This window comes from Mixophyes fleayi, chromosome 3 (assembly GCF_038048845.1).
Source record: "Mixophyes fleayi isolate aMixFle1 chromosome 3, aMixFle1.hap1, whole genome shotgun sequence".
In the NCBI taxonomy this organism is placed as follows: Eukaryota; Metazoa; Chordata; class Amphibia; order Anura; family Limnodynastidae; genus Mixophyes; species Mixophyes fleayi.
The window spans coordinates 261918960-261945604 of record NC_134404.1 but is presented as its reverse complement, the minus strand read 5'-3'; the positions used below and the strand labels follow the sequence as shown (position 1 = coordinate 261945604).

At 50.3% G+C, this 26645-nt stretch overlaps 1 pseudogene; it reads left to right on the top strand.

Moving 5' to 3' along the window:
* The window catches only part of LOC142144530 (proteasome subunit beta type-7-like), a 71757-nt pseudogene that overhangs the window by 13208 nt on the left and 31904 nt on the right, over nt 1-26645 (top strand).

The following is a 26645-nucleotide window of genomic DNA, read 5'->3' as shown; positions in this document are numbered from 1 at the left end:
TACTCCCCTTGCCTCTCCGTTTCTTTACTTACCTCCTGTCAGCTTCTTTCCTCTTCTCTTCTTCTCTGCTGTCTTCTCTTCTTTCTTCTAGCTGTGTCTTGTCCGGCGCTCCTCACTGACTGACGGGCGTGACTTGATGACGTCACGCCCGGCAGTCAGTGTGAATGGAGAAGAGGAGGGACGCGGCGCCGCGGTCACGTGAGTATTTTTTTTTTTTTCTTATTTTGTTTTATTGTTCCAGCTTCCCCCACCAACGAACCGACCCGACCCCCCACCCGCCGTGGAGAAAAACAAAAACATTAAAAAAAAAGCAAGATAAAAAAAAAAAAATTAGAAATTAGAACCGAGGGCCCAGCCCGGGCCCGGGTAAAATGTACCCGCTCCCCCCCCTCTTGGCAGCCCTGTGTGTACACCCTCCATTCACATATTAATGTGTGTTAAAGTTAATTGCGTGAATTTCTCTAACTCACTAAACATGTCATGGCCATTAGGTCATGCTACTGCAATTACTGATGAGGAAAGACACTGATCATTTAGTACAGTATTTGATTGCAGCTTGTCTGACCATGTTACTTACTAATTGTTATTAAGCTACAGAAAATAGTAAAAGATAATGCTGTACAAAGAACCAATAATGCAATTTTTTTATATTCTCATTTAACCTACAAATCATTTTGTCATTGGGTTAGTTACAATGACATAACTACTGTGGTGGCAGGCTACAGCTGTTTGCAGATGTGGGTAGAAGAAGACAAGGGGGCAGGCAAGGGGGGATGAGATTCCTTCCGACACTGGGACCATGACCCAAAAGGTAAACTGTTATTCAATAAGTAACTATTCTAACATATTCACTAACAAGCCACTGTGCACTTACCACTCCTAGTCCGTATAAATTCAATCTGTTAAAGTAAAAATTTGGATTAATACAAATAAAATATACATCAAACAGAACTATATAATGCATATCTATCCCTGATTGATAACAAAAGCTGTTGTGAGAGAAAAAGAATCCAGGGGCACAGCACAAGATTAGGAACATTCCAGATTTGCTTTACCTATTTATATATTATGTGTATACATACTCGTTAAGTACTACCTACAGTATATGCAGCTAACATTATATGTATGTAAGCTCTAACAAAGCCTACAAATTACTTACAATTGCATGAAACAGAAGATAATGATGGTCCTTTCAAAATGAGCTTACAACCTCTAGAGGTATGGGGAGCACTTGGTACATAAGATAGCAGAATAACATTTGTATTTGCAGGTAGGGAAGCTGTGTGTAGCCACAATAATAAAGCAGACATTAGTGACCGGCATTTATGTGAAGTTACCAGTGGAATGAGGAGAGACAGTGCCAGGTGGAAACATGACAAATGAACTAGTCATTGTAGAAATCTTAAAACAGCAGCTGGCAACCATAAATGTACTTAATCATTTATCTTAAATGAACCTCCTTCTGATTCTGGTTCTAGAAAAGGCTGTCATGACAATACAAATTGCTGCTAAACAGCATATTTAATAAATAATGACCCTTTAAATAGTGTCTCGATATCTGCTTCAATATCATTATAGAGCTTTATAGACATTAAGAAAATGCTCTGGCATATTGAAGAGCTTTCCTTCTTAGTTATGAAAATATCTTGTGTGATATTACTAAAACAGGGACAAATTATTAGCTCCTAATTATTTATAGCAATACAAAACACAGGTATAGATCAGCTGTTTCTTTTCATTATGAGGATTGAGTGCCCAGCAGAAGGAGCCGGTAAACAGACGATGATCTGAGATCCCTATCATCATCATCATCATCATCATCATCATTTATTTATATAGCGCCACTAATTCCGCAGCGCTGTACAGAGAACTCATTCACATCAGTCCCTGCCCCATTGGAGCTTACAGTCTAAATTCCCTAATATATACACACACTCACACAAAGACAGACAGAGAGGGAGACAGACAGAGACTAGGGTCAATTTTTTTTTTGATTGCAGCCAATTAACCTACCAGTATGTTTTTGGAATGTGGGAGGAAACCGGAGCACCCGGAGGAAACCCACGCAAACACAGGGAGAACATACAAACTCCACACAGATAAGGCCATGGTTGGGAATCGAACTCATGACCCCAGTGCTGTGAGGCAGATGTGCTAACCACTAGGCCACTGTGCTCCCTATGAGCGACCGCCTACCCTGACAAATACAAGTCCTCCTGTCACCTTCTATCACGGGTTCTCTGACCTCCCTGTTACCTGTAGGTGCTGCAGGTCCGCTGGCCCTGGCATGTTGTAAGATAGGGCTGGTATACTGGCTGCAAGAAGGTCTCATTGTATATAACTGGGATTTTGTCCACCTGTCTCAAACAGACCACTGTGAGAGAGCTACAAAAGACAAGGCAATAGTTTCTTGTTTGACCAAATATACCATGGCTAAAGTACAGTATACACAGTAATATATCCGGGAGATATCTAATTAACTGCTAGTACCAGTTTTTTTAAAAAAAATAATTTAATTTATATCCACTTCTATGTCTATCTATAGACAGAAGGAGAACAGCGCCACCTGGTGGGCAAGTCATGACGAAGAAAAGTTGTAAAATGCACTTTTGACAAGATAAGACAACAACCTTTAAATACAGTATCTCTCCTTATTTTACAGGAGACAAATCACCATATAAAATATTTTTTGTTACTCTAAATATATACGTTCACTCTGCATTAGTCAGGGCTAATTGCAAGATTTCAGAGATGGCTTCCAGACGCTAAATAGGAATTTAAGGGAAAACACACAGGGGTGGAACGGTGCCAGGACCCATAACAAAATTTGGCTAAGGGCCTGGCAGTGGCCTCTGGGCTTCAGGAGCCTGTGATCTGATTAGTGGTATCCATTTAGGAGGGAATGATTTGGGTAAAGGTAAATCCCTGGACCTGATTATTCAGATGAGAGAGGACTTGCATTATATTAAGGCTACATGGCCAACAACCGTAATCGGTTGGTCCGCTATGATACCAAGGTTGTCTTGGAGATCTCCAATCCCATTAAAAAAGATCCTTATAATGGCGCGAAAGCTTAATAGTGCAATTTGGAGAGTAACTAGATCCCTCGGGGGATTTGTGGTGGATCACCCAGGTATAATAGCAGACAGGTTGAGTCTCTACAGGAGAGACTGTGTGCACCTCGGGATGAGGGGTTGCAGATGTTTATGGAGAGCATTTGGTTGGAGCTGAGGAAGGTGCTCGGTTTGGTGGCGGGCTGCTTTGCCCATAGGGCAGCAGCGCGGGAGGAAGGCACTGCGATCAGCGGCTGATATATATACGGCTCTATCGTGATTGGCCGCAGGTATCTGTCCCCTTTCGATGCAAAGGTAACTCTTGTCCCTTCGGTGGGGAGGGGCCTCACCCGGCTCAGTGAGGGAGGGTGAGTGAGTAGTGAGGTGAGAGCAGTTTACTCTGACGCCAGGTTAGGGCCGGCCAAGCAGTTTGGGTCATAAGAGGAATGGGTGGACTTCAGGCGGTACACCATGTACACGCTTGGTTACGGGTATCAGCTGGAGCTGATCCGCACTGCTCTTTCTCCGCCACCAAGATAATTAGGTTATAATAAAATACTTTAGTTTGCCACTTTACCTAAGTCTCTGTGTCTTTATTTTATATAAGTTGGTTATTTTGTATAAGGTATTGTGAAGGTGATGAAGGGCATACACGGTGAACTATTTATCAGAACCAGTGATATTTCAGATAACGTTCATTGTGATAGTTGTTTGGGGGATATTTTTTTCCTTTGCATACCAGACTTCTTGTCAATAGACTTTCTGAAGGGCACAGGAAATGGACCATATTTTATCCAGTAAGTTACTGACAACAGAGGACACTAGCTTACACTGCACATGTAAATATAAACTCAAACATCTCAAGTTATGGAAATCTTTATACACATATCTGTACACACATACACCATTAGTAGCTCTTTTATACAGGGCATCTCATATTTTAATGGTTATTTCATTGTACTATCATCATGGGCAGTGGTCGGGTTACGTTGGGAGATTACATGCTACATGCAATGTGCATATGGTCACCAGCCAGTAGTATAATATCCATGGAAAGTATTTACAAATATTGACACTTGTTTGTGATATATATTGGTGAGCAGGGTGAGAAGATAAAAAAATATATCTTTCCCTCTGACTTCCCTGGAATCCTGTTCCTTGACGCCCGCTTATCTCACTCCTGGCACTCAGTCCCCTAATACCTCCTCTCTTATCCCGACACCCTCTACGCTGTAAATGACACCCTCTCCTGGTACCATAACACCCTCTCCTCTGACACCCTCGCTTTGGCCTCGTCTTCCGCTCCCCTGGGGCACCCTGTCTGCTGCCCTGGGATCACACCACTTTGTATCCTATCCCCTGACACTCTCACTCTGGCCCCATCTCCCGCTCCCCTGGAGCACCTTGTCTGCTGCCCTTGGATCACACATGTCTTTGTATCCTCTCCCCTGACACCCTCGCTCTGGCCCCATCTCCCGCTCCCCTGGGGCACCCTGCCTGCTGCCCTGAGATCACACCCCTTTGTATCCTCTCCCCTGACACCCTCGCTCTGGCCTCCTCTCCCGCTCCCCTGGGTCACCCTGTCTGCTGCCCTGGGAGCACACCCCTTTGTATCCTCACCCCTGACACCCTCGCTCTGGCCTGATCTCCTGGGGCACCCTGACTGCTGCCCTGGGATCACACCCCTTTGTATCCTCTCCCCTGACACCCTCGCTCTGGCCTCCTCTCCTGCTCCCCTGGGGCACCTTGTCTGCTGCCCTGGGATCACACCCCTTTACATCCTCTTCCCTGACACCCTCGCGCTGGCCCCATCTCCCGCTCCCCTGGGGCATCCTCTCTGCTCCCCTGAGATCACACCCCTTTGTATCCTCTTCCCTGACACCCTCGCTCTGGCCTGCTCTCCTGGGGCACCATGTCTGCTGCCCTGGGATCACACCCCTTTTGTATCCTCTACCCTGACACCCTCGCTCTGGCCTCCTCTCCCACTCCCCTGGGGCACCCTGTCTGCTGCCCTGGGATCACACCCCTTTTGTATCCTCTCCCCTGACACCCTCGCTCTGGCCTCCTCTCCCACTCCCCTGGGGCACCCTGTCTGCTGCCCTTGGATCACACCCCTTTGTATCCTCTCCCCTGACACCCTCGTTCTTGCCTCCTCTCCCATGACACCTTTGCTCTGGCCAAATCTCCCGCTCCCCTGGGGCACGCTCTCTGCTACCCAGGGATCACACCCCTTTGTATCCTCTTCCCTGACACTCTCGCTCTGGCCTCCTCTCCTGCTCTCCTGGGGCACCCTGTCTGCTGCTCTGGGATCACACCCCTTTGTATCCTCTAACCTGACACCCTCGCTCTGGCCTCCTCTCCCGCTCCCCTGGGGCACCCTGTCTGCTGCCCTGGGATCACACCCCTCTGTATCCTCTTCCCTGACACCCTCATTCTGGCCTCCTCTCCCAATCTCCCGCTCCCCTGGGGCACGCTCTCTGCTCCCCTGGGATCCCACCCCTTTGTATCCTCTTCCCTGACACCCTCGCTCTGGCCTGCTCTCCTGGGGCACCCTGTCTGCTGCCCTGGGATCACACCCCTTTGTATCCTCTCCCTTGACACCCTCGCTCTGGCCTCCTCTCCCGCTCCCCTGGGGCACCCTGTCTGCTGCCCTGGGATCACACCCCTTTGTATCTTCTTCCCTGACACCATCGCTCTGGCCTCCTCTCCTGCTCTCCTGGGGCACCCTGTCTGCTGCCCTGGGATCACACCCCTTTGTATCCTCTTCCCTGACATCCTCGCTCTGGCCTCCTCTCCCGCTCCCCTGGGGCACCCTGTCTGCTGCCCTGGGATCACACCCCTTTGTATCCTCTTCCCTGACACCCTCGTTCTGGCCTCCTCTCCCAGTCTCCCGCTCCCCTGGGGCACGCTCTCTGCTCCCCTGGGATCACACCCCTTTGTATCCTCTTCCCTGACACCCTCGCTCTGGCCTCCTCTCCCGCTCCCCTGGGGCACCCTGTCTGCTGCCCTGAGATCACACCCCTTTGTATCCTCTCCCCTGACACCCTCGCTCTGGCCTCCTCTCCCGCTCCCCTGGGTCACCCTGTCTGCTGCACTGGGAGCACACCCCTTTGTATCCTCACCCCTGACACCCTCGCTTTGGCCTGATCTCCTGGGGCACCCAGACTGCTGCCCTGGGATCACACCCCTTTGTATCCTCTCCCCTGACACCCTCCCTCTGGCCTCCTCTCCCGCTCCCCTGGGGCACCCTGTCTGCTGCCCTGGGATCACACCCCTTTACATCCTCTTCCCTGACATCCTCGCTCTGGCCCCATCTCCCGCTCCCCTTGGGCACCCTCTCTGTTCCCCTGGGATCACACCCCTTTGTATCCTCTTCCCTGACACCCTCGCTCTGGCCTGCTCTCCTGGGGTACCCTGTCTGCTGCCCTGGGTTCACACCCCTTTGTATCCTCTCCCCTGACACCCTCGCTCTGGCCTCCTCTCCCGCTCCCCTGGGTCACCCTGTCTGCTGCCCTGGGAGCACACCCCTTTGTATCCTCACCCCTGACACCCTCGCTCTGGCCTGATCTCCTGGGGCACCCTGACTGCTGCCCTGGGATCACACCCCTTTGTATCCTCTCCCCTGACACCCTCGCTCTGGCCTCCTCTCCCGCTCCCCTGGGGCACCCTGTCTGCTGCCCTGGGATCACACCCCTTTACATCCTCTTCCCTGACACCCTCGCGCTGGCCGCATCTCCCGCTCCCCTGGGGCATCCTCTCTGCTCCCCTGAGATCACACCCCTTTGTATCCTCTTCCCTGACACCCTCGCTCTGGCCTGCTCTCCTGGGGCACCATGTCTGCTGCCCTGGGATCACACCCCTTTTGTACCCTCTCCCCTGACACCCTCGCTCTGGCCTCCTCTCCCACTCCCCTGGGGCACCCTGTCTGCTGCCCTTGGATCACACCCCTTTGTATCCTCTCCCCTGACACCCTCGTTCTTGTCTCCTCTCCCATGACACCTTTGCTCTGGCCAAATCTCCCACTCCCCTGGGGCACGCTCTCTGCTACCCAGGGATCACACCCCTTTGTATCCTCTTCCCTGACACCCTCGCTCTGGCCTCCTCTCCCGCTCCCCTGGGGCACCCTGTCTGCTGCCCTGGGATCACACCCCTTTACATCCTCTTCCCTGACACCCTCGCTCTGGCCCCATCTCCCGCTCCCCTTGGGCACCCTCTCTGTTCCCCTGGGATCACACCCCTTTGTATCCTCTTCCCTGACACCCTCGCTCTGGCCTGCTCTCCTGGGGCACCCTGTCTGCTGCCCTGGGTTCACACCCCTTTGTATCCTCTCCCCTGACACCCTCGCTCTGGCCTCCTCTCCCGCTCCCCTGGGTCACCCTGTCTGCTGCCCTGGGAGCACACCCCTTTGTATCCTCACCCCTGACACCCTCGCTCTGGCCTGATCTCCTGGGGCACCCTGACTGCTGCCCTGGGATCACACCCCTTTGTATCCTCTCCCCTGACACCCTCGCTCTGGCCTCCTCTCCCGCTCCCCTGGGGCACCCTGTCTGCTGCCCTGGGATCACACCCCTTTACATCCTCTTCCCTGACACCCTCGCGCTGGCCGCATCTCCCGCTCCCCTGGGGCATCCTCTCTGCTCCCCTGAGATCACACCCCTTTGTATCCTCTTCCCTGACACCCTCGCTCTGGCCTGCTCTCCTGGGGCACCATGTCTGCTGCCCTGGGATCACACCCCTTTTGTACCCTCTCCCCTGACACCCTCGCTCTGGCCTCCTCTCCCACTCCCCTGGGGCACCCTGTCTGCTGCCCTTGGATCACACCCCTTTGTATCCTCTCCCCTGACACCCTCGTTCTTGCCTCCTCTCCCATGACACCTTTGCTCTGGCCAAATCTCCCACTCCCCTGGGGCACGCTCTCTGCTACCCAGGGATCACACCCCTTTGTATCCTCTTCCCTGACACCCTCGCTCTTGCCTCCTCTCCTGCTCTCCTGGGGCACCCTGTCTGCTGCCCTGGGATCACACCCCTTTGTATCCTCTTCCCTGACACCCTCGCTCTGGCCTTCTCTCCCGCTCCCCTGGGGCACCCTGTCTGCTGCCCTGGGATCACACCCCTTTGTATCCTCTTCCCTGACACCCTCGTTCTGGCGTCCTCTCCCAATCTCCCGCTCCCCTGGGGCACGCTCTCTGCTCCCCTGGGATCACACCCCTTTGTATCCTCTTCCCTGACACCCTCGCTCTGGCCTGCTCTCCTGGGACACCCTGTCTGCTGCCCTGGGATCACACCCCTTTGTATCCTTTCCCTTGACACCCTCGCTCTGGCCTCCTCTCCCGCTCCCCTGGGGCACCCTGTCTGCTGCCCTGGGATCACACCCCTTTGTATCCTCTTCCCTGACACCCTCGCTCTGGCCTCCTCTCCTGCTCTCCTGGGGCACCCTGTCTGCTGCCCTGGGATAACACCCCTTTGTATCCTCTTCCCTGACACCCTCGCTCTGGCCTCCTCTCCCGCTCCCCTGGGGCACCCTGTCTGCTGCCCTGGGATCACACCCCTTTGTATCCTCTTTCCTGACACCCTCGTTCTGGCCTCCTCTCCCAGTCTCCCGCTCCCCTGGGGCACGCTCTCTGCTCCCCTGGGATCACACCCCTTTGTATCCTCTTCCCTGACACCCTCGCTCTGGCCTCCTCTCCCGCTCCCCTGGGGCACCCTGTCTGCTGCCCTGAGATCACACCCCTTTGTATCCTCTCCCCTGACACCCTCGCTCTGGCCTCCTCTCCCACTCCCCTGGGTCACCCTGTCTGCTGCACTGGGAGCACACCCCTTTGTATCCTCACCCCTGACACCCTCGCTTTGGCCTGATCTCCTGGGGCACCCTGACTGCTGCCCTGGGATCACACCCCTTTGTATCCTCTCCCCTGACACCATCGCTCTGGCCTCCTCTCCCGCTCCCCTGGGGCACCCTGTCTGCTGCCCTGGGATCACACCCCTTTATATCCTCTTCCCTGACACCCTCGCTCTGGCCCCATCTCCCGCTCCCCTTGGGCACCCTCTCTGTTCCCCTGGGATCACACCCCTTTCTATCCTCTTCCCTGACACCCTCGCTCTGGCCTGCTCTCCTGGGGCACCCTGTCTGCTGCCCTGGGTTCACACCCCTTTGTATCCTCTCCCCTGACACCCTCGCTCTGGCCTCCTCTCCCGCTCCCGTGGGTCACCCTGTCTGCTGCCCTGGGAGCACACCCCTTTGTATCCTCACCCCTGACACCCTCGCTCTGGCCTGATCTCCTGGGGCACCCTGACTGCTGCCCTGGGTTCAAACCCCTTTACATCCTCTTCCCTGACACCCTTGCTCTGGCCTCCTCTCCCACTCCCCTGGGGCACCCTGTCTGCTGCCCTGGGATCACACCCCTTTTGTATCCTCTCCCCTGACACCCTCGCTCTGGCCTCCTCTCCCACTCCCCTGGGGCACCCTGTCTGCTGCCCTGGGATCATATCCCTTTGTATCCTCTCCCCTGACACCCTCGTTCTTGCCTCCTCTCCCATGACACCTTTGCTCTGGCCAAATCTCCCGCTCCCCTGGGGCACGCTCGCTGCTACCCAGGGATCACACCCCTTTGTATCCTCTTCCCTGACAGCCTCGCTCTGGCCTCCTCTCCTGCTCTCCTGGGGCACCCTGTCTGCTGCCCTGGGATCACACCCCTTTGTATCCTCTTCCCTGACACCCTCGCTCTGGCCTCCTCTCCCGCTCCCCTGGGGCACCCTGTCTGCTGCCCTGGGATCACACCCCTTTGTATCCTCTTCCCTGACACCCTCGTTCTGGCCTCCTCTCCCAATCTCCCGCTCCCCTGGGGCACGCTCTCTGCTCCCCTGGGATCACACCCCTTTGTATCCTCTTCCCTGACACCATCGCTCTGGCCTGCTCTCCTGGGGCACCCTGTCTGCTGCCCTGGGATCACACCCCTTTGTATCCTCTCCCTTGACACCCTCGCTCTGGCCTCCTCTCCCGCTCCCCTGGGGCACCCTGTCTGCTGCCCTGGGATCACACCCCTTTGTATCCTCTTCCCTGACACAATCGCTCTGGCCTCCTCTCCTGCTCTCCTGGGGCACCCTGTCTGCTGCCCTGGGATCACACCCCTTTGTATCCTCTTCCCTGACATCCTCGCTCTGGCCTCCTCTCCCGCTCCCCTGGGGCACCCTGTCTGCTGCCCTGGGATCACACCCCTTTGTATCCTCTTCCCTGACACCCTCGTTCTGGCCTCCTCTCCCAGTCTCCCGCTCCCCTGGGGCACGCTCTCTGCTCCCCTGGGATCACACCCCTTTGTATCCTCTTCCCTGACACCCTTGCTCTGGCCTCCTCTCCCGCCCCCCTGGGGCACCCTGTCTGCTGCCCTGAGATCACACCCCTTTGTATCCTCTCCCCTGACACCCTCGCTCTGGCCTCCTCTCCCGCTCCCCTGGGTCACCCTGTCTGCTGCACTGGGAGCACACCCCTTTGTATCCTCACCCCTGACACCCTCGCTTTGGCCTGATCTCCTGGGGCACCCTGACTGCTGCCCTGGGATCACACCCCTTTGTATCCTCTCCCCTGACACCCTCGCTCTGGCCTCCTCTCCCGCTCCCCTGGGGCACCCTGTCTGCTGCCCTGGGATCACACCCCTTTACATCCTCTTCCCTGACACCCTCGCTCTGGCCCCATCTCCCGCTCCCCTTGGGCACCCTCTCTGTTCCCCTGGGATCACACCCCGTTGTATCCTCTTCCCTGACACCCTCGCTCTGGCCTGCTCTCCTGGGGCACCCTGTCTGCTGCCCTGGGTTCACACCCCTTTGTATCCTCTCCCCTGACACCCTCGCTCTGGCCTCCTCTCCCGCTCCCCTGGGTCACCCTGTCTGCTGCCCTGGGAGCACACCCCTTTGTATCCTCACCCCTGACACCCTCGCTCTGGCCTGATCTCCTGGGGCACCCTGACTGCTGCCCTGGGATCACACCCCTTTGTATCCTCTCCCCTGACACCCTCGCTCTGGCCTCCTCTCCCGCTCCCCTGGGGCACCCTGTCTGCTGCCCTGGGATCACACCCCTTTACATCCTCTTCCCTGACACCCTCGCGCTGGCCGCATCTCCCGCTCCCCTGAGGCATCCTCTCTGCTCCCCTGAGATCACACCCCTTTGTATCCTCTTCCCTGACACCCTCGCTCTGGCCTGCTCTCCTGGGGCACCATGTCTGCTGCCCTGGGATCACACCCCTTTTGTATCCTCTCCCCTGACACCCTCGCTCTGGCCTCCTCTCCCACTCCCCTGGGGCACCCTGTCTGCTGCCCTTGGATCACACCCCTTTGTATCCTCTCCCCTGACACCCTCGTTCTTGCCTCCTCTCCCATGACACCTTTGCTCTGGCCAAATCTCCCGCTCCCCTGGGGCACCCTCTCTGCTACCCAGGGATCACACCCCTTTGTATCCTCTTCCCTGACACCCTCGCTCTGGCCTACTCTCCTGCTCTCCTGGGGCACCCTGTCTGCTGCCCTGGGATCACACCCCTTTGTATCCTCTTCCCTGACACCCTCGCTCTGGCCTCCTCTCCCGCTCCCCTGGGGCACCCTGTCTGCTGCCCTGGGATCACACCCCTTTGTATCCTCTTCCCTGACACCCTCGTTCTGGTGTCCTCTCCCAATCTCCCGCTCCCCTGGGGCACGCTCTCTGCTCCCCTGGGATCACACCCCTTTGTATCCTCTTCCCTGACACCCTCGCTCTGGCCTGCTCTCCTGGGGCACCCTGTCTGCTGCCCTCGGATCACACCCCTTTGTATCCTCTCCCTTGACACCCTCGCTCTGGCCTCCTCTCCCGCTCCCCTGGGGCACCCTGTCTGCTGCCCTGGGATCACACCCCTTTGTATCCTCTTCCCTGACACCCTCGCTCTGGCCTCCTCTCCTGCTCTCCTGGGGCAACCTGTCTGCTGCCCTGGGATCACACCCCTTTGTATCCTCTCCCTTGACACCCTCGCTCTGGCCTCCTCTCCCGCTCCCCTGGGGCACCCTGTCTGCTGCCCTGGGATCACACCCCTTTGTATCCTCTTCCCTGACACCCTCGCTCTGGCCTCCTCTCCTGCTCTCCTGGGGCACCCTGTCTGCTGCCCTGGGATCACACCCCTTTGTATCCTCTTCCCTGACACCCTCGCTCTGGCCTCCTCTCCCGCTCCCCTGGGGCACCCTGTCTGCTGCCCTGGGATCACACCCCTTTGTATCCTCTTTCCTGACACCCTCGTTCTGGCCTCCTCTCCCAGTCTCCCGCTCCCCTGGGGCACGCTCTCTGCTCCCCTGGGATCACACCACTTTGTATCCTCTTCCCTGACACCCTCGCTCTGGCCTCCTCTCCCGCTCCCCTGGGGCACCCTGTCTGCTGCCCTGAGATCACACCCCTTTGTATCCTCTCCCCTGACACCCTCGCTCTGGCCTCCTCTCCCGCTCCCCTGGGTCACCCTGTCTGCTGCCCTGGGATCACACCCCTTTACATCCTCTTCCCTGACACCCTCGCTCTGGCCCCATCTCCCGCTCCCCTTGGGCACCCTCTCTGTTCCCCTGGGATCACACCCCTTTGTATCCTCTTCCCTGACACCCTCGCTCTGGCCTGCTCTCCTGGGGCACCCTGTCTGCTGCCCTGGGAGCACACCCCTTTGTATCCTCACCCCTGACACCCTCGCTCTGGCCTGATCTCCTGGGGCACCCTGACTGCTGCCCTGGGATCACACCCCTTTGTATCCTCTCCCCTGACACCCTCGCTCTGGCCTCCTCTCCCGCTCCCCTGGGGCACCCTGTCTGCTGCCCTGGGATCACACCCCTTTACATCCTCTTCCCTGACACCCTCGCTCTGGCCCCATCTCCCGCTCCCCTTGGGCACCCTCTCTGTTCCCCTGGGATCACACCCCTTTGTATCCTCTTCCCTGACACCCTCGCTCTGGCCTGCTCTCCTGGGGCACCCTGTCTGCTGCCCTGGGTTCACACCCCTTTGTATCCTCTCCCCTGACACCCTCGCTCTGGCCTCCTCTCCCGCTTCCCTGGGTCACCCTGTCTGTTGCCCTGGGAGCACACCCCTTTGTATCCTCACCCCTGACACCCTCGCTCTGGCCTGATCTCCTGGGGCACCCTGACTGCTGCCCTGGGTTCACACCCCTTTACATCCTCTTCCCTGACACCCTCGCTCTGGCTTCCTCTCCCACTCCCCTGGGGCACCCTGTCTGCTGCCCTTGGATCACACCCCTTTGTATCCTCTCCCCTGAAACCCTCGTTCTTGCCTCCTCTCCCATGACACCTTTGCTCTGGCCAAATCTCCCGCTCCCCTGGGGCACGCTCTCTGCTACCCAGGGATCACACCCCTTTGTATCCTCTTCCCTGACACCCTCGCTCTGGCCTCCTCTCCTGCTCTTCTGGGGCACCCTGTCTGCTGCCCTGGGATCACACCCCTTTGTATCCTCTTCCCTGACACCCTCGCTCTGGCCTCCTCTCCCGCTCCCCTGGGGCACCCTGTCTGCTGCCCTGGGATCACACCCCTTTGTATCCTCTTCCCTGACACCCTCGTTCTGGCCTCCTCTCCCAATCTCCCACTCCCCTGGGGCACGCTCTCTGCTCCCCTGGGATCACACCCCTTTGTATCCTCTTCCCCTACACCCTCGCTCTGGCCTGCTCTCCTGGGGCACCCTGTCTGCTGCCCTGGGATCACACCCCTTTGTATCCTCTCCCTTGACACCCTCGCTCTGGCCTCCTCTCCCGCTCCCCTGGGGCACCCTGTCTGCTGCCCTGGGATCACACCCCTTTGTATCCTCTTCCCTGACACCCTCGCTCTGGCCTCCTCTCCTGCTCTACTGGGGCACCCTGTCTGCTGCCCTGGGATCACACCCCTTTGTATCCTCTCCCCTGACACCCTCGCTCTGGCCTCCTCTCCCGCTCCCCTGGGGCACCCTGTCTGCTGCCCTGGGATCACACCCCTTTACATCCTCTTCCCTGACACCCTCGCTCTGGCCTGCTCTCCTGGGGCACCCTGTCTGCTGCCCTGGGTTCACACCCCTTTTGTATCCTCTCCCCTGACACCCTCGTTCTGGCCTCCTCTCCCAATCTCCCGCTCCCCTGGGGCACCCTGTCTGCTGCCCTGGGATCACACCCCTTTGTATCCTCTCCCCTGACACCCTCGTTCTTGCCTCCTCTCCCATGACACCTTCGCTCTGGCCAAATCTCCCGCTACCCAGGGGCACGCTCTCTGCTACCCAGGGATCACACCCCTTTGTATCCTCTTCCCTGACACCCTCGCTCTGGCCTCCTCTCCTGCTCTCCTGGGGCACCCTGTCTGCTGCCCTGGGATCACACCCCTTTGTATCCTCTTCCCTGACACCCTCGCTCTGGCCTCCTCTCCCGCTCCCCTGGGGCACCCTGTCTGCTGCCCTGGTATCACACCTCTTTGTATCCTCTTCCCTGACACCCTCGTTCTGGCCTCCTCTCCCAATCTCCCGCTCCCCTGGGGCACGCTCTCTGCTCCCCTGGGATCACACCCCTTTGTATCCTCTTCCCTGACACCCTCGCTCTGGCCTGCTCTCCTGGGGCACCCTGTCTGCTGCCCTGGGATCACACCCCTATGTATCCTCTTCCCTGACACCCTCGTTCTGGCCTCCTCTTTCATGACACCCTCACTCTGGCCAAATCTCCCGCTCCCCTGGGGCACCCTGTCTGCTGCCCTGGGATCACACCAAACCAAACAGAGTGTAGCACCTTACTGTCAATAAAGTCCTCACCAGAAATCATCTCAGAGTTTCTTCACCTGGCTAAATACCACATAACGCTGCTCGTTGGTTTCTAATATCCTTATATTTTATAGTAAAGGGTACATTATTCACATTATATTTTATTGGGTAATGTCATAAATGCACCATGTGGTCTAACAAGTCTTTATTGCTGTAACGAAGGTTTCACTTTCATGGAGGAGCCATTTTCTATGTAAATAACCTCAGTATACATGGATGTTAACCTTTGATACTCACAATGCAAATTACAAAGTTAAACAATACTGTAAAACTTATTTTGAATTACCCCGAATTAAAGCAGCGTATCCTGCTACAATGTTTCTAGGTCTGCATGGCTGCAATCTTGTTTTACACACAAGAGTCCAGAAACTAAGGATCGCTCCCCCCTATTGTGGCATCCATGAATAAAAACTAAACTCAGCATACTGAATAAGAGAAGTGGCACTGAGCACTGCGTGCAGTTGCCAATACAGAGTAAGGACACACATTGACGGCAGAAGTGGTACTGTGCAATTATCCAAAAATACTCTGGTTGTAGAGCCTTCGCATTTGGGTTCTTGCTATAGTTGCCACCTGCCCCTATTTTCCAGGGACTGTACCAATATTAATCAGTGGCACGATAATGTGCATGTTGAAGCGTTTCTTACCAGCTTATTCCAGGTGATTTCAAAATAAGTATTTATTAACAAGTAGTATTTAAAAGGAAAAAATGCATGTTATAATCCAATTTAGTAAAGTGGGAGTGTAGTGGAACAAGTTCGACCTCGATGCACCAAGTTGTTTTAAAATGTTTGCACAGTTTAGTAGTCCTGCTTGTATCCGTGCTGTACCGTACATTGTTGGGGCCCCGGGGCAGATGATAGTCACTACCCTTGGAGCCCCAGCATAGATACGCCCCTGGCTTGCAACATATTTTATAAACAGGTACCATACTGGCTTACTCTCCTGGAACGTCCGGGAAACTCCCAGATTTCGAGGAGTTCATCCAGGCTCCCTGATCCAAACCAATCTTCTTCTAAAGAGGGAGGGGTGGGACCTAGTTGACTCGGCTTACACTATGAGACCCCGCTGGGCAGGTCACGATAGGGCAATTTGCGCCATCATAGCCTGTTCCAACACTGTACAGCGGGTAGGTCCTGAAAGTAGGCAAACGTGAGGAACACTCTGCATGTAACCAGTTGATTTGACTAAGATTTCTGCTGGGACAAATGGCTGCACCTACAGTATGTTCAGTTTACATTGCTAATAATGATCAGAAAGTAAAACTGGTGGCAACGGCTACAAAAATTACACCCTGACTGACTTTTCCTTTTTCAGTATGTGTAATTCAAGCTTTATAGGGTTTAAGATATACTTCTAAAACACGTCTTTGTTCTCTTATACTGGATATCTACGATAAAAGTCATAAACACCTAAGGGCCTTTTTCTTAAGAACACAGAGGTCAGGTGTGGAAAATGACGTCTGTCTCCTGGGTGTGGCAACAGAAAGATAAACGATAATTGCATATTCCATACCCCCCAAAGGTCCCAATGTTGGAGGGACATCTTTATTCGCTGACCGCAAAAGGGGTGGGGCTTAACAGAAAAGCGGGTGGAGTTTCACCCAAAGGCACCCATTTGTGAGCGGAGTTTTATCAGAACTGAGTGGGCTTGTTTTGTCCAGCTTTCGGGATTCTAAATGTTGGGAGGTACGATACTCATCCTAGTCTGCACCCAACAGGGAATACCCCTAGTCAGGACAGCTAAACGGTACAACATATTAACCCTCCCCCCCTCACACTCTTTTTTGCAGTTACGTAAATAAGCATTTGAGTGATACAACATATGACAAAGGAGGAGAGATTGGGAAATGAACTATATGTGAAGCAGGTAGATTGAATAAAGAAAAATATACATGGGAATGGGACAAATGTATGGAGGTAAAATAACTACATGAAAGTAAAGATCTAACGGATAACATTTCATTACATAAGTTATAGTTCTGTGTTTATTTAAACCATACACAGGATCTTTGAGCATATCTGTTACTGCAAAGCCTACACGTCTACTGTCTTTCACAGAAACAAGACTCTAGAAGCGGAGACTTCAACTCTTGGTCTAAAACCCCCGAAGGCACGCAAGACAGGGACCACCATAGCCGGGATTATATACAAGGTATGACAAAGGAATGGAGCAGGGGCTGGTCCTTACTTTGCTTCACTGATTAATCTGTGGTTGAATATACAGGACGGAGTCATCCTTGGAGTGGACCGGAGAGCTACTAATGACATGGTCAGTGACATCACTGAAGTTCCTCAGTGACATCACTGGTTCCTAGTGTACTGATTGGCTTATGAATCTTGGCTCAACACCTATAATGGCTGCCTCCACACTATGCATTTCCACATTACTCTTAACGTTGAATTTATTTTATTTTTCATGCCCGGTTTTATTTTTCTATTGGCGTTTAGGTAGTAACGAGAAAATATTATCATTATTTATACAATTTTTTTTGTTTTTCAGATTTTCTGACCATAATTCACAATCTCCACTTATGAGAATATAACCGTTGGTGTACACCAGTGCTGTCCTAGTATATACATGAAGAGGGCAGTATATACGTTTATGTTAGAATCATGAGCTTGTGGCACAAATTATATAAAACTGAATAAGTAAATGTCACAAAGTGGAGCCTATGGAGATTGTTACTGATAGTGATGGCCCCTAAAACTCCTCAAATTGCCCTGGGCTGCCGATTGGACAGCCTTGGTGTACACTGTACAGATTTGTTAAAATAGCAAGGGAAGTACCTTTTAAGCATCTGATAGTCATTTTTCTTAGCTGCCCTCCTCCAAATCAATCTCCTTTTCAAAATCTCTTTGGAGAGCAGACAAGTATGGCTGCCTGTCACATGTACAGACTCAGGCACTCAGCATGTCATGGGATGACAGAGCTCAGATGGGCGTTCCAAAGCCTCTCTGCTCACAACATCATGAGCCATATGACTGTGGTTGCCAAGGTAGTCACACGACACTGTGGAACTCTGCAGAACTCTAAATCATTACTAGCAGCCTGAAGACACAGAACAAGGAAAATAGTAATGACCAAGATTCTTCTTGTAGCCTGCCTCAGTTATTTATGTTTAAAAAAAAAAATCTTTTTTTTCATGGGGTTGCTGCTTTATGTATTTTATTGGGGATGAGACAAAGACAAAATAGGAGGGGTCAGTGTCAAGTGGGTGGAGCTAGACTATAAAGTGAAACTATATCACCTATTTATGTGCACTCAGTTGCTGCGGAGCCGGAGTTGCCGCCGACGCAGAATATGTGACCCAACTCCTGTCCTCCAACCTGACTCTTCATGCCATGTCGACAGGATGAGAGGTACGTGTGTGCACCGCTAACAGGATACTGAAACAGCAGCTGTACAGGTGAGACAGTGCACGGCTCATCAAGAAGAACTTCCATGTTTTTTATAATCATGTTATATGGGGTAAGGGGAGGTTAACTTAAATTTAATTATCAAGGGCAAAACACAGGGGGGCTGATTTATTAAGGAAAGTAAAGCAAGAAAATGAGTAACTTTGGACCTTGGTAAAACCATGTTGCATTGGAGGGGGAGGTAAATTTAAAATGTGAGGACAGATTTATAGTTGGGGTAGGACATGACCTAGATCACCTTTAAATGTCAGTGCAAAAATAAAATAAAAGTATTTGTGTGCTACATGAAATAACAGCCAGTATTTATCGTATGTGCAAAATAATAAACTAATTTGCACCCCTTGCATCTTAACATGGTTTTGCCACGGTTCAAAGTTAATCATTTTCTTGCTTTACTTTCCTTAATGAATCAGGCCCTGGATTTCTCCAAATGCTTAATTTCAGAATAAAGCAAAAAAAACGAACTAGAAATAGAAAAGTACAGTGTATATAAATGTAATAACATATATTAAAAAAGAGAATGAGACATAAAAAAAGTCGTACATGATTATGAATGTACAGTTAGTGTTACATCACCCTGTGCTTCACATCGCTTTCAGCAGCCAAGAAAGTGCAGAGGAGCACGGCTAAATCACTAGAGCCAAAAGATAAAGATCCATAAGCTGCCATTTTGTTGAAGCCAAACTTCACTAAAACATAGGCAGTTTCTCAGAAAAATACAATTTAGAGAGCAGATAAAGGGGATGAAAATGAAACAATTTATTTAAAGAAAAAAAAAAGGGAACAGAAAACTCTCAAGATGTGGTCACCTCCACGGTATATGTGCCTGGTACAGCATGTCGTCATCATCGTCGTATAGGGCAGGTGCAAGAGATAAGTCGTATGTGCGTGCTTCTTCAAGTCCACGTGAGTCGCAGTTGTGTAAACATGCTTTTACTGTGCGTGGTCAACATTAGAACGCTCCTCTCTGGGGCAAACGCAGGATTTCTAGAAGGTTTCCAAATGTTTGATTTTGGAACAAAGCAAACAAGAAAAAAAAAAACTTGCTGCAATAAGCTGGCAACTTACACTTTTTTTTGTAAAGAAATTGTTTGACTGTAAATAAGAAGTTTGGTTAAGTGACAGAGTAATACAGAAGTGAAAGTTGCTCAATCAGTTTCTAGGTTCATAGCAGGTGCTTGAAAGGGCGAAGTTATCCAGCAAGGAGCAAACACAGAGAAATACCCCCCAGCACACTGCTATAACCAGTAAGGGAGGGACAAACATAATCTAATAACTGGTGCAGAAGCAGCTACTGAGAGGTGTTTCTCCACTTGTCGGTTTTATTCCTGGTTTTCAGGAATTTTACCCTGATCAAGAAAATTTAATGAAACCCCGATAATTCTAACTTATTTTAATATTTTTTGATTAAAAAAACATGGCTGCCACCAGACTTTTGGTGGTGCATGCGCAGCAGAGATTTTCACAAATGTACAGTATGAGAATGACATAAAGAGAAGTGGTACTGTGCAGTGTTCATACGTACAGTATGAAATGACATATAGAGAAGTAGTACTGTGCAGTGTCCATATGTACAGCATGAACATGACATATAGAGAAGTGGTACTGTGCAGTGTTCATATGTACAGCATGAAATGACATAAATAGAAGTAGTACTGTGCAGTGTCCATATGTATAGCAATGAAATATCATAAAGAGAAGTGGTACTGTGCAGTGTTCATATGTACAGCATGAAATGACATATAGAGATGTAGTACTGTGCAGTGTTCATATGTACAGCATGAACATGACATATAGAGAAGTAGTACTGTGCAGTGTCCATATGTACATCATGAACATGACATATAGAGAAGTGGTACTGTGCAGTGTTCACATGTACAGCATGAAATTACAGAAATAGAAGTAGTACTGTGCAGTGTCCATATGTATAGCAATGAAATATCATAAAGAGAAGTGGTACTGTGTAGTGCCCATATGTACAACACGGACATGACATAAATAGAAGTAGTGCTGTGCGGTGTTCATATGTACAGCATGAAATGACATAAAGAGAAGTGGTACTGTGTAGTGCCAATATGTACAGCAATGAAGTATCATAAATAGAAGTAGTACTGTGCAGTGTCCATATGTACAGCAATGAAATATCATAAAGAGAAGTGGTACTGTGCAGTGCCCATATGTACAGCAATGCAGTATCATAAATAGAAGTGTTACTATGCAGTTTCCGTATGTACATAAATAGACGTGGTACTGTGCAGTGTTTATATGTATAGCACGGAAATGACATAAAGAGAAGTGATACTAAGCAGTGTCCATACTTTCAGCGTAGCAAAACAATTCAGAATTGCATACAAAACAGAAATTAGACAGTAGTGCTGTAGTCAGATATGAAAACTGAAATTACAACTGTAAAATGTCCATAAATGTAATAAAATCTTACATAAAAAAATGAGACATAAAGTAGTTGTACATATTTTGAACACTGCTTTACATATATCTGACCATCTTACCAAATGAATGTTACTCTACAAAACTAATATAAATCTCCACTCACAGCCAATTAAAATAAAAAAACTATTAAAATTATTGTTAAAGTTACTTACCCAGTGCTGCACATCAGAAGATGAGAACTGGTCATTTACTTTCTGCATTTTCTATATGTCAGACAAACACTAGAGCACTAAATACAAAACTGTAAAAATAATACACTAGAGGCAAAAGTGGCCATTTTGTTGAGGCCTAAACTGCAAACAATGGGCCTGTGTCATTAAGGAAAGTAAAGCATAACAAAGGAGTAACTTTGCACCATGTTGCATTGGAGGGGGAGGTAAATTGTAAATTTAAAATGTAGGGACAGATTTATAGTTGGGGTAGGACATGTCCTAGATAAATTTTAAATTTCAGTGTAAAAATAAAGCTATGAAATATTTGTGTGCTAGATGAAAAAACAGCCGGTATTGTCCTTATGTGCAAAATAATAAACTCATTTGCAATCCTTGTATTGTAATATGGTTTGTCCAGGAGCAAACTTACTCCTTTTATTTCGCTTTGCTCTCCATAATGACTCAGGCCCAATGTGTTATAGTAAGTTTAATATACATACTGACCGAGATGTTCCATGATTAGAGAAAGGGGGGTGTCTGGGTAACTGGAAACCCCACCTAAGGGTACCCCTGATCCCCAAGCGTGTCGGATGAGCGCCGTCCTGCAGTCTCTTTCTAAACATGTGCAGAGCGTAATAAAGCAATTTACATGGCACAAACTGGCTCACACTGCATCACCGTCAAGCTCATGGCTAAGCCCCATCAGGTAAAGATTGGGTAAGGCCCCGACCACTGCTGTCACCACTGAGGCTCCCGCTCTGCTCTGATGAGTGTGCATGAGCAGCTCAGAAGAGGAATCTGCTCTGCTCTTTTCACCGGTATCCTCAGCGGGTGTTGTAAGGGACCTGGAGGTGGGGGGCATTGGCATTGCCGGAACTTCCTCCCCACATAGCAGCCGCATCCTCTGCATCCATGGTAGGCGCTAATTGGGAGGTGCATAGAAAGTAAACCACAGAACTGATGCGGTTCGAGTCGGGGAAGGGTTCTGTGCAACCGGACCGGACCACGTCCTTCACTGCCCTTGATCTGCACCTGCCCTATATTTCCCTCCAGTACAAACATGCACATTTTCCGCACATCAGGCCGTTTACTTCCATGATTCCTAAAAGGAAATATTACTGTTAGGATGAAGTATCTTATTAGAGCTGACCTGTAAACAAGCGTCTTAGAATGAAAGGCTGGCAGGATATAAGGATACATTTACACTAATCACTGTTTCATATATTTCTCTTCTAGGATACCAAGGTCACGTAGAAGCATCCATCATCATTGGAGGCGTAGCTCTTTGTGGTCCTCATCTTTATAGTGTCTATCCACACCGATCCACAGACACTATTCCCTACACGGCTCTAGGTGACATTATAACAGACTAACGCCAATGTAATAATATATCTTACAGGCTGCTAGCATCTTAACAAATGTTATAATTTGCCTGTAGGAGCTTTATTCTGCCACAAGGTGGCGATGCAGCATTTTTAATGGAAGCATTTTAGAGAAGGAATAACCTTCAAATTGAATTGTTAATCTCATTAATCTGATGTATAGGGGAAATCTATTTCGTCCCTCACGGACACATAATAAACCCATTTCATCAGGGAGACAATGCCTGGGTCCAGTGCTCCCCACTTACTGTTTGAATGAATTAACCTCATCTATTTACTTACTTACTCGTTTTCATAAATTCATTTACATTAAAGGCATAGTTGCAGCCGTCATGTTGCAAAATAGTCTACATTTTCTTAAAGTTATAATTTGTATTTATTGTTTACTATTGTCTATATTTTATGTGTTTCACTATCGTTATTTTGCATGGTGCAAAGCAGTTTAGCTGATGGCGTAATTTAGTCAACCTGTGACTCTCCAGCTCCGGCTGTTGTGGAACAACCAGTCCCAGCATGCACTGCTCTGTTCAGGTTGCTGTGCCAGATTTATTGCATGTTTTAGAAATATACACACAACATTTTTTCCCCCAGCACACTGCTATAGCCAGCAACAGATCTGCCATTTCTACTGTAGATAAAAATGCAAAAGTCTTTGTTGCACACATTTGCAAATGTATGTTTAAGCCATCCTGCCACGCCAAGGCGCTTTTGCTAATAGGATGGTCCTACTCTAAACAATGAGAGTCCCTATATTTGGGCCATACATATGTGTTTTTAAATTGAGAGCTAACTTACCAAAGAGGTACCCCAGAAGCCTCCAAATAGCAATCCAATGTCAGCACTCCCCCTCAGCTACTGACACCAACATGCCTCTCAGACAAATACAAAAGTGGAAGCTGCTCAAATCAATTTATAGGCCATAACAGGTGCTGAAAGGGTGGGGTTATCCTGCAAGGAACATACACACAACATTTTTTCCCCCAGCACACTGCTATAGCCAGCAACAGATCTGCCATTTCTACTGTAGATAAAAATGCAAAAGTCTTTGTTGCACACATTTGCAAATGTATGTTTAAGCCATCCTGCCACGCCAAGGCGCTTTTGCTAATAGGATGGTCCTACTCTAAACAATGAGAGTCCCTATATTTGGGCCATACATATGTGTTTTTAAATTGAGAGCTAACTTACCAAAGAGGTACCCCAGAAGCCTCCAAATAGCAATCCAATGTCAGCACTCCCCCTCAGCTACTGACACCAACATGCCTCTCAGACAAATACAAAAGTGGAAGCTGCTCAAATCAATTTATAGGCCATAACAGGTGCTGAAAGGGTGGGGTTATCCTGCAAGGAACATACACACAACATTTTTTCCCCCAGCACACTGCTATAGCCAGCAACAGATCTGCCATTTCTACTGTAGATAAAAATGCAAAAGTCTTTGTTGCACACATTTGCAAATGTATGTTTAAGCCATCCTGCCACGCCAAGGCGCTTTTGCTAATAGGATGGTCCTACTCTAAACAATGAGAGTCCCTATATTTGGGCCATACATATGTGTTTTTAAATTGAGAGCTAACTTACCAAAGAGGTACCCCAGAAGCCTCCAAATAGCAATCCAATGTCAGCACTCCCCCTCAGCTACTGACACCAACATGCCTCTCAGACAAATACAAAAGTGGAAGCTGCTCAAATCAATTTATAGGCCATAACAGGTGCTGAAAGGGTGGGGTTATCCTGCAAGGAACATACACACAACATTTTTTCCCCCAGCACACTGCTATAGCCAGCAACAGATCTGCCATTTCTACTGTAGATAAAAATGCAAAAGTCTTTGTTGCACACATTTGCAAATGTATGTTTAAGCCATCCTGCCACGCCAAGGCGCTTTTGCTAATAGGATGGTCCTACTCTAAACAATGAGAGTCCCTATATTTGGGCCATACATATGTGTTTTTAAATTGAGAGCTAACTTACCAAAGAGGTACCCCAGAAGCCTCCAAATAGCAATCCAATGTCAGCACTCCCCCTCAGCTACTGACACCAACATGCCTCTCAGACAAATACAAAAGTGGAAGCTGCTCAAATCAATTTATAGGCCATAACAGGTGCTGAAAGGGTGGGGTTATCCTGCAAGGAACATACACACAACATTTTTTCCCCCAGCACACTGCTATAGCCAGCAACAGATCTGCCATTTCTACTGTAGATAAAAATGCAAAAGTCTTTGTTGCACACATTTGCAAATGTATGTTTAAGCCATCCTGCCACGCCAAGGCGCTTTTGCTAATAGGATGGTCCTACTCTAAACAATGAGAGTCCCTATATTTGGGCCATACATATGTGTTTTTAAATTGAGAGCTAACTTACCAAAGAGGTACCCCAGAAGCCTCCAAATAGCAATCCAATGTCAGCACTCCCCCTCAGCTACTGACACCAACATGCCTCTCAGACAAATACAAAAGTGGAAGCTGCTCAAATCAATTTATAGGCCATAACAGGTGCTGAAAGGGTGGGGTTATCCTGCAAGGAACATACACACAACATTTTTTCCCCCAGCACACTGCTATAGCCAGCAACAGATCTGCCATTTCTACTGTAGATAAAAATGCAAAAGTCTTTGTTGCACACATTTGCAAATGTATGTTTGTATATGTTTTAGAAATATATCAGAAAATATGACCCACGGCCACTATTCCCTATAAAATGAGCAATTTGAACTGACGGTGTTAAAAATTTAAGTTGCTAGAAAACCCTGAATCTGAGTGGCGGACTCATTAGATGGACCTTTAAACGTTTTCCTTGATCTATTCAGAGGGAACATTGCCCATGGCAGGCCAAGTGATGCCTCTGATGTATCTCTAAGGCAGTAAGAGAAGAGAGTGCGTAAAAGACTGAAATTCACTCCAAACAATGCAGATGTCACTCACCGGACTGTGAGTGCTTCTTCCCGGACATTTAGGAACCGTGGCCGTCCTCCATCCTGAGGGACTGCGCATGCGCAGCCCTTTCTATACCTCCAGTGTATGTTCCTTTAACTTAATTGGCAGATCAGGCAACCTCCCTATATTAAGCACCTGTGGTCATCACCACATTGCCTGATCTTGGAGTCTCATTCCCCATGAGTCTCTGAAGGTGTTCCTGTGTTTCCTCGTTTATTCAGCCCAGCTGATTCCTGTGGTTTCCAAACCACTTCTACCTCTGTGGTTTCCAAACCACTTCTACTACTGTGGTTCCCATACCACTTCTACCATCTACTGTATCATCGTGACTGTGAGCTGATTCCTATCCGCTGCCTCCGTGCACTACAGTCTTCTAGCCACTTCAACTCTACCTTGTATCATTGGGACTGTTAGCTGATGCCTATCCGCTGCCTCCGTGCACTACAGTCTTTCATTCACATCCACTCACCTGTTCATGATTGTGACTGCCAGCTGATTCCTATCCGCTGCCTCCGTGCACTACAGGCTTCAACCTGCAACTCGTCTGTGTTTCATCATCGTGACTGCTGGCTGATTCCTATCCGCTGCCTCCGTGCACTACAGTCTTCAACCTGCAACCCGTCTGTGTTTCATCATCGTGACTGCTGGCTGATTCCTATCCGCTGCCTCCGTGCACTACAGTCTTCAACCTGCAACCCGTCTGTGTTTCATCGTGACTGTTTAGCTGATTCCTATCCGCCGCCTCTGTGCGCTTCAGTCTTCAGTCCTGGTCAACTCTCCCGTGTTTCCTTGAGTCTGCTGCCACTATTGCTACCCGCTACTCTCCGTGATCAACTGTTCCAGTTCAACTCTGCTCTGGTGTCCCATCGTTACTGCACCTGCTGGTTGCTATTGGCTACCTCCGTGTTCCCGCAGAGACCCGCTGCTGTTACTTCTCAGCGCTACGCATCCATCTACTGCTGATCCGCTCTCCACGCCTTCCTGGGTTCCCTGCTGGTCTACCTACCTGTGCGCTGCACCTGCTAGACCACCGCTTCACCCATCCAGGGACTTTGCATCCTGCCGGCCTCCTGCCGTTCAGGTATCTCTGCACTTCTGTCTGACTGCCTTCTCCTGAACCACGGTATGCATACTTCCCATTGACTGTACTGTGTATTGCATACCTTGCTGGACTGTGTTGGTTCTCCTCTGGAGTGTACTATCCGCTGAGTCTATTGCCATCATTGACTGTGTTATCTCATGCTGGATTACTTCAAGAGACTTTCTATATTGGCAGTGTTGTTCAGTCATTTATACATTTATATTGTGCATATTACTGTGGATCAAAGTCAAGGTGCCCGTGTATATATTGTGTTGCAGTCTCTCCCCGTGCACCTCCTCACATATATATTCAGTGGTACAACTCGCTAGCCGCAGACCACTGACCCCTGTTTCCAGTTTCACCTGCTCCAGTATCCTCTCACATAGCAGTGGTA